General features: G+C 47.0%; 1 long non-coding RNA gene across 1 annotated transcript in view; it reads right to left on the reverse strand.

The window, feature by feature from the left end:
• LOC311584560 overlaps window positions 1–2,278 on the reverse strand; it is a 6,544-nt gene extending 4,266 nt beyond the window's left edge. The window contains exons 1-2 of the long non-coding RNA XR_014774936.1: window positions 2,211–2,278; window positions 112–518 (exon numbers count right to left, since the gene is read on the reverse strand). This is a non-coding gene — a long non-coding RNA (uncharacterized lncRNA). The remainder of the gene's footprint in view (window positions 1–111; window positions 519–2,210) is intronic.
• Between the last annotated feature and the right edge of the window lie 3,508 nt (window positions 2,279–5,786).

The raw sequence follows: 5,786 nt of genomic DNA on the forward strand, positions 1-5,786 counted from the left end.
GAAGGGGGAGTTGTTGTGTTTATTGGGAAATATTTTCGTGTGAATGAATTACAAATTTGGTGGAGGTGGATATGTAATTTAAATACACACCCATTCATTTATTGCCCTTACCTGTGTATAGGGTTCCAATGGAGATGCTTAGCACTGGGCACTGACATCATTCCTCAGGGGAGCCAGAACAAAGCCAAGAGAAGAGAACTTGATGGATTGGGGGAGGGGCGGGTTGGTGTCACCTGGGCAGCAGCACAATCATTTCCTTTATTTATAGCTCGAACCAGAAAAATGGACTGGGAGCGGGCGAGTTCCAATTTCCTTCGCTGCCTGAACCGATGAGTGGTCACCTTAAATGTCATCGAGTCAGAAGGTTGTGCATTTCGTTCATTGCCAGGTTACGGAAGCTTTGAAGTGGGGTCCAGAGGCCACTGGTAATTGTCCTGCCACAAGGTGGGCAAGTGCAATCTTGCTGGTGGAACTGGGGAGAGGGGCTGCCTGTCAGCGCCAACCGGTCTCATCCAATGCTGTTCGAGTAAGAAATGAAGGTGGCCCGTTTAGTCTTAGGATTAAAGCAAAGTGGAGCAGAAGGCACAAGGGTTACCTCCCAGAACAACAAAGAGGGACTTGGAATTAGGAACAGAGACTTGTTTGGATCACCAGACATAGTATGTGTATAGGGCACAGATGTCCTGTGCCCAGTGAGGTAGGTACATAATGTGGTGCTTAGAATCATGTAAGGAACAGAGAAGGTTTCCTCATGCGTTGGTCACTGCACTGTTTCATGAAGGGTGAGTTGACAAGGACAGAGGGGAAGTCTTGAGAGCAGGGGTGGAACTTGAGCTTGGAGAGAAGAGGAGTAGAGGGGAGGGGAGGGGAGATGGAGGGAGGGGAGCAGAGAGGAGTGGAGGGGAGAGGAAAGGAGAGGGGAGTGGAAGAGGAAGAGGAAAAGGAAGAGGAAGGGAGAGGAGACCAAGATGATGGTGTCCCAGGCTGCCCTACTTTGAGGGTTTCACCTCTCAACCACTTCCTGTAAAGATGTATTCAGAAGTCTTCTCTAATTTTCTAAAGAAAGTAATGATAATGAATTTTTTTTCCTTTAAGCAAATATAACACTGACTACTGGGCAAACTCAAAGGCATAAATGAGAACTAAACTTTGAAAATCCTAATGTCACTCTTAGTTATAAATCATTTGCAGCCACCATGCCACATGGCACATGGCACAGAAACAAATCACAGTACAGAGGACTCCCGAGCACCCCAGCTTGACCTCTCCTGGTGTTTTTCCCTGAAGACAGCTGACAGTCCTGCAGCAGCTTCCCTGCTTGTGGCTCAACACTCTAGCCCTGCCCCTCACCTTTCCCTGCTGGGCTGCTCTCTGGCCCGTGCAGGAAACTCATCTGTCATCACAACAAAACTCAATTCAGTCCATCTGCATTTGCTCACTGGGAAGCCCCTTCCCAGGCTGCTCTAGGGATGATTTTCTTTCTTCGTCTCATCCTTAGCCTGCTCAACTCCTCCCTCTGAACTCCTGCACAGCTAACTGCCAATTCTGTTAAAGAGCAATCAAAAACAGCTCTTTTGTCTTCATGAAGTCTCACGGGCCATGTCTCCTCCGCCAGCAGCTCTAATTTGCTCTGTAAAGAGGTAGTGTTTCTTATTCTCTGCTAGAGAACACACATGTCCTCAGGAGTGGACTCTAGCCCATTACAACCAGCATTTCCAAGACCCCCACTCTCACACCGCAACCCTTTCCTGTCTTGTGCGCACGAGCTCCCTTTCCTTTGGGGGCTGCACCAGTCAATGCTGCTAGGCTGGCTCTGCACGCGCGAGCTTTCGGAAAGCTTTTCTTGCAGGAACTGCAGTGTCTGTGTATCAAGGGCAGATAGCCTAGGGGCTTACCAAGAGGGCCAAACTGTGCTTGTCAATACCAGTTCTGGGTGATTCTGACAGCCGCTGTGTTCTTATTTATTCAGTTTGCAAACTCTACAGAAGTTCTTTCGTATAGTTAAGTGACTGTGGAGGAGAAGAAGTCTATGTCCTGGGGAAAGAAAGGACCCGATGGATGATGCTAACAGAAATAGTACAATGATGTAAGGAGAATGCAGTGGCAGGTTGAAATGGCATAAAGGTCTATTTTACATACTACCAGGATGACATCAAGGACTGAGGAAAAACTTGAAACTAGGCTGTGTTTCTTCCTCTGAAAGCACCTACCTGACTCCAAAGGAAGGTGTCACTGTGCTTTTTGGAGACACACAAGAGTCTTCCGGGGGAAGAGTTTTTGTTCTTCATGTCTTTGATGAGCTACAGTATTTAGGGTGGCACCTGCAATATACTGCTTCTGTGCTGAGCCAAGGAAATAGCAGCTCTTATTATACCAGAAAGCACACCCCACTGGCCGTGCTGCTCCCCACACTCCCTGTCTGTACTTGCCCGCTACCTCACGTAATTTCTGTATATATCTGACTAGGGCGGGATATTTGATTCTATTGTGAACCCTAAAACTGTGAACTGTAAAAACCTGTTTTTAGTTGTGGCATGGCTCATCCCTAGCACACGCCTTTAATCCAAGATTTTTCTGTACACAGGGTAAAATAAAGTTAACCCTAGGTCAAGAGGTGGAGCCAGAAACCAGGTGATAGGGATTAAACAGAAAGGAGGGGCATTGAGTTGAGGTGTATTTAAGACAGTGTGGCAACGGAGAAGGGGCTTTTGGCTTTTTCCTTCTGGGACATGAGCTAAGTAGGAAGGTCAGCTGGGTACTTGCTTTCTCTGCCTCTCTGAGCTAGTAGGTTTTCACCCCAGTATTTGGCTCCTGAGTCTTTGTTGGTAAAAATCGAACGATTGGGATTTTTATTTAAAAGCAACATCTGACTGACTATCTCACGATGGGTATCAAAGTTTGAAGAGCTCACAGACGCTGAGAAGGCTGATGAACCCAGGGTAGGTAACCTTGTTCTAGACCCTGCCAGGAACTTTTAGTGTGTCAACCATGTAAACAAATGGAGAACCTGTGCTTCTGGCAGCACAGACCGATGTTTAAGGTCTGTGATGGACACAGGCCACTGGGGGAACTTCCTGCAGATAAATGGTGGTAACTAAGTCAACCAGATGGGCTTCCTCATGACCTTCCTCATGATGGCTTCTGCCCTTACTGTTTTCTGACCCCTTTCCCCATTTGCTCTTTTTGCTCCTCAGTAGTTTTCATTCAGGGTCCTTCCCCAGGGACTGCAGTGGTGTCTCGAGGAAGGAAGGAAGTAGGCAGGAATGCCTGTTTTCTTTGTACTCATGCAAGCTAATACTGGCTCCTCTCAGAGAGAGGGAGGGGAAAGACCTGGAGAGAATGCAAGTGGAAGAGGGAAAGCAAGGAAGAAGGTCGGGGAAGTGTCCCAGTTTCATGTCTGTGGCTATGAAAAATCACTGGCTAAAAGCAACATAAGGAAGAGGAGGGCTTATTTGGCTTACAGTTCAAGGTCACAGCCCTGGTTGAGGGAAGTCAAGGCAGGAACTTGAGGGGGCCTTTCCTCTTACTATCCCTTGCAGCATTATTCCTGACTTTGGAGCTCAGCTCACAGCTGAAGAAGGCAGCAGCCATGGAGGAGGATGCTTGCTAGCTGTCTTGGAGGCCTTTTCTCAGCAAGTGTTCTTAAACAGTTCAAAGACCACTATCAAGGAATGCTAATTCAGAGCCTGGCTGCTCTGGCAAGAGGTCACATCCAATGATCTCCTAGGTTTGTGTGATCCAGCTAGAGTACAACATGCCTTGCATCCAGGAGACAGAGGCAAACCGATCGGAGTTCAAGGCCAGCCTGGTATAGAGCAAGTAGCAGATAAAGACAAGCTTAGGTCCAGGCGTGGTGGTACAGGCCTTTAATCCCAAACAAAGGTAAAGTTAGTTTGTAGAAGGAAGCACCCATGTTTGAAGGTGATGTCTAATTGAGTGGCAGAAAAGGTGACGAATCAGAGAAGGTTCAATAGAATTGGATATGCCCAACTTTCATGAGAAGAGAGAGGAAAGGGAAGCTACTTTAGAGGCAGTTTTACAGGAACAGTAATAGAGAGATGGGTTTGCAGAGAGAGAACTCAGGTGAAGATGGAATGAGCCAGAAAATAAGAAGCAGCCAGAAGATCAGAGAACATTGCTGAATTAGTTTGAGGCCTAGCATAGCAGTTCCTGGCAGAGAGAGAGAGAGAGAGAGGGAGGGAGAGAGAGAGAGGAGCTAGATTAAATAAATCAGCTGGGAGAAGAGTCTGAGTCAGAACAGCTGAGTTGAACCAGCCAGCCCAGAGCTCAGAAAGAACAAGAAAGGGTGAGCTTATTCAGCAGTTAAGTCTGAGAGGCTGAAAACATTCTAGGCCTTGGTTAGATTGTGCCGAGGCTTCCAGGGGAAAATTTTTTAATTCCAGTATTACCAATCTGAATCTCATATATGTGTGTAATTATTTTTATTTAGTGTGACTATCTGTTTGTGTATGTGCCGTGGAGCATGTATGGAGGTCAGAGGACAATTTACGGTGGTCAGTTCTCTCCCTTTACCATGTCAGTTCAGGGGATCAACTATACAGTTCACCAGGCTTTGAGGCAAGCACCCTGACCCACAGAGCCATCTTGTAAACCCCAGCCATAAAGTTAACGTCATTTTGCCGTGCCACCTAACATCCTGGACATCTGGGCACACGTATTCTGTGGACCACAAATACTGTGTAACTCATCGGAACTACACGGCATCCATCTTTTTCCTACTGTGCTGGTTAGTATCTCCTCGGGAGAGATGTATACTGTTTTCCACCCAAAAAGTTGGACAAGTGGATGTAGTCAGTGGCATGGTGACCGACCGGCGCTATCTGTAGTTTCAGGCCACATTTCAAATCCTCCTCAGACTATTATGTTTATCCCAGACTCTCCCACCCTAGACCTTTATCTTCAGCATTATTTCTCAGTTAATAGAACTCATTCTTAGATGTCGCTTGTAGCGGAGAAATGTCTTGCGTGGATACAACCACCGTAAATAAAGAGCCGATTGGCCAATCAGCTGGGCAGAAAGACAGGAAGCGGAAGGCAGGACTTCCTAGTAGGGAGAAAGGAATTCTGGGAAGGGAAGCGGAGAAAGGACTTTTTTTTTGGCTAGGAGACACAGAAGGAAGCAGGTGTGTTCGTGGACGCTGAGAGAGAGGATGGCTCTGGGTACGTGGCTGTAAGAACAGACGGATGGAGCAGAAGCTGCCCTAAGAGTCATCACATTGGCAAGTTTTTATGTGGGCATTAAAGGTACTTGCATTAGAGTAGCTCAGGGTCTGGCTAGCATAGTGCTTATAGCTTAAAAATAAGTCAGTTTCTCTCTCTGTCCCTTACTGGGGAATTATCTGGTTAAAGGAAACTACTGCCTTAATTATTTACTGTCTTGATTAGTATAATGTGACTGCGTCTCTGTTTTGGTTTCTGGAACTGGCCTGAATCTGTAAATCTGTATCAGCCTGCAGGAGGTCGAAGGGGACGCTGGGAAGTCCCCAGGCTCGGGTAATGGGGGTCTACTCAGTAGGGATTGGATCCCACTTGTGAATTTGGAGAGACAAAGGTGGGGTGGGGGGCGTTGCTCTCACTTTCGGTTTTGCCTCCAAGTGTCAGAAAGTCTGATTTTGTCGGTTTGTGCCTTGTTTTTTGGTTTGTTTTTTTTGTGTGTGTGTGACTCTTGTGACTAAAGACATCCAGACCAGGTCTGGTTTTCTGATTTTGGTGGAGCCTGATTACAGGACAGGCCGCCTCTGGTTTGGTTTCTGGTGGAATGTGAC

The sequence above is a fragment of the Acomys minous genome (assembly GCF_964271855.1).
Source record: "Acomys minous genome assembly, chromosome: 15".
NCBI classification, from domain to species: domain Eukaryota; kingdom Metazoa; phylum Chordata; class Mammalia; order Rodentia; family Muridae; genus Acomys; species Acomys minous.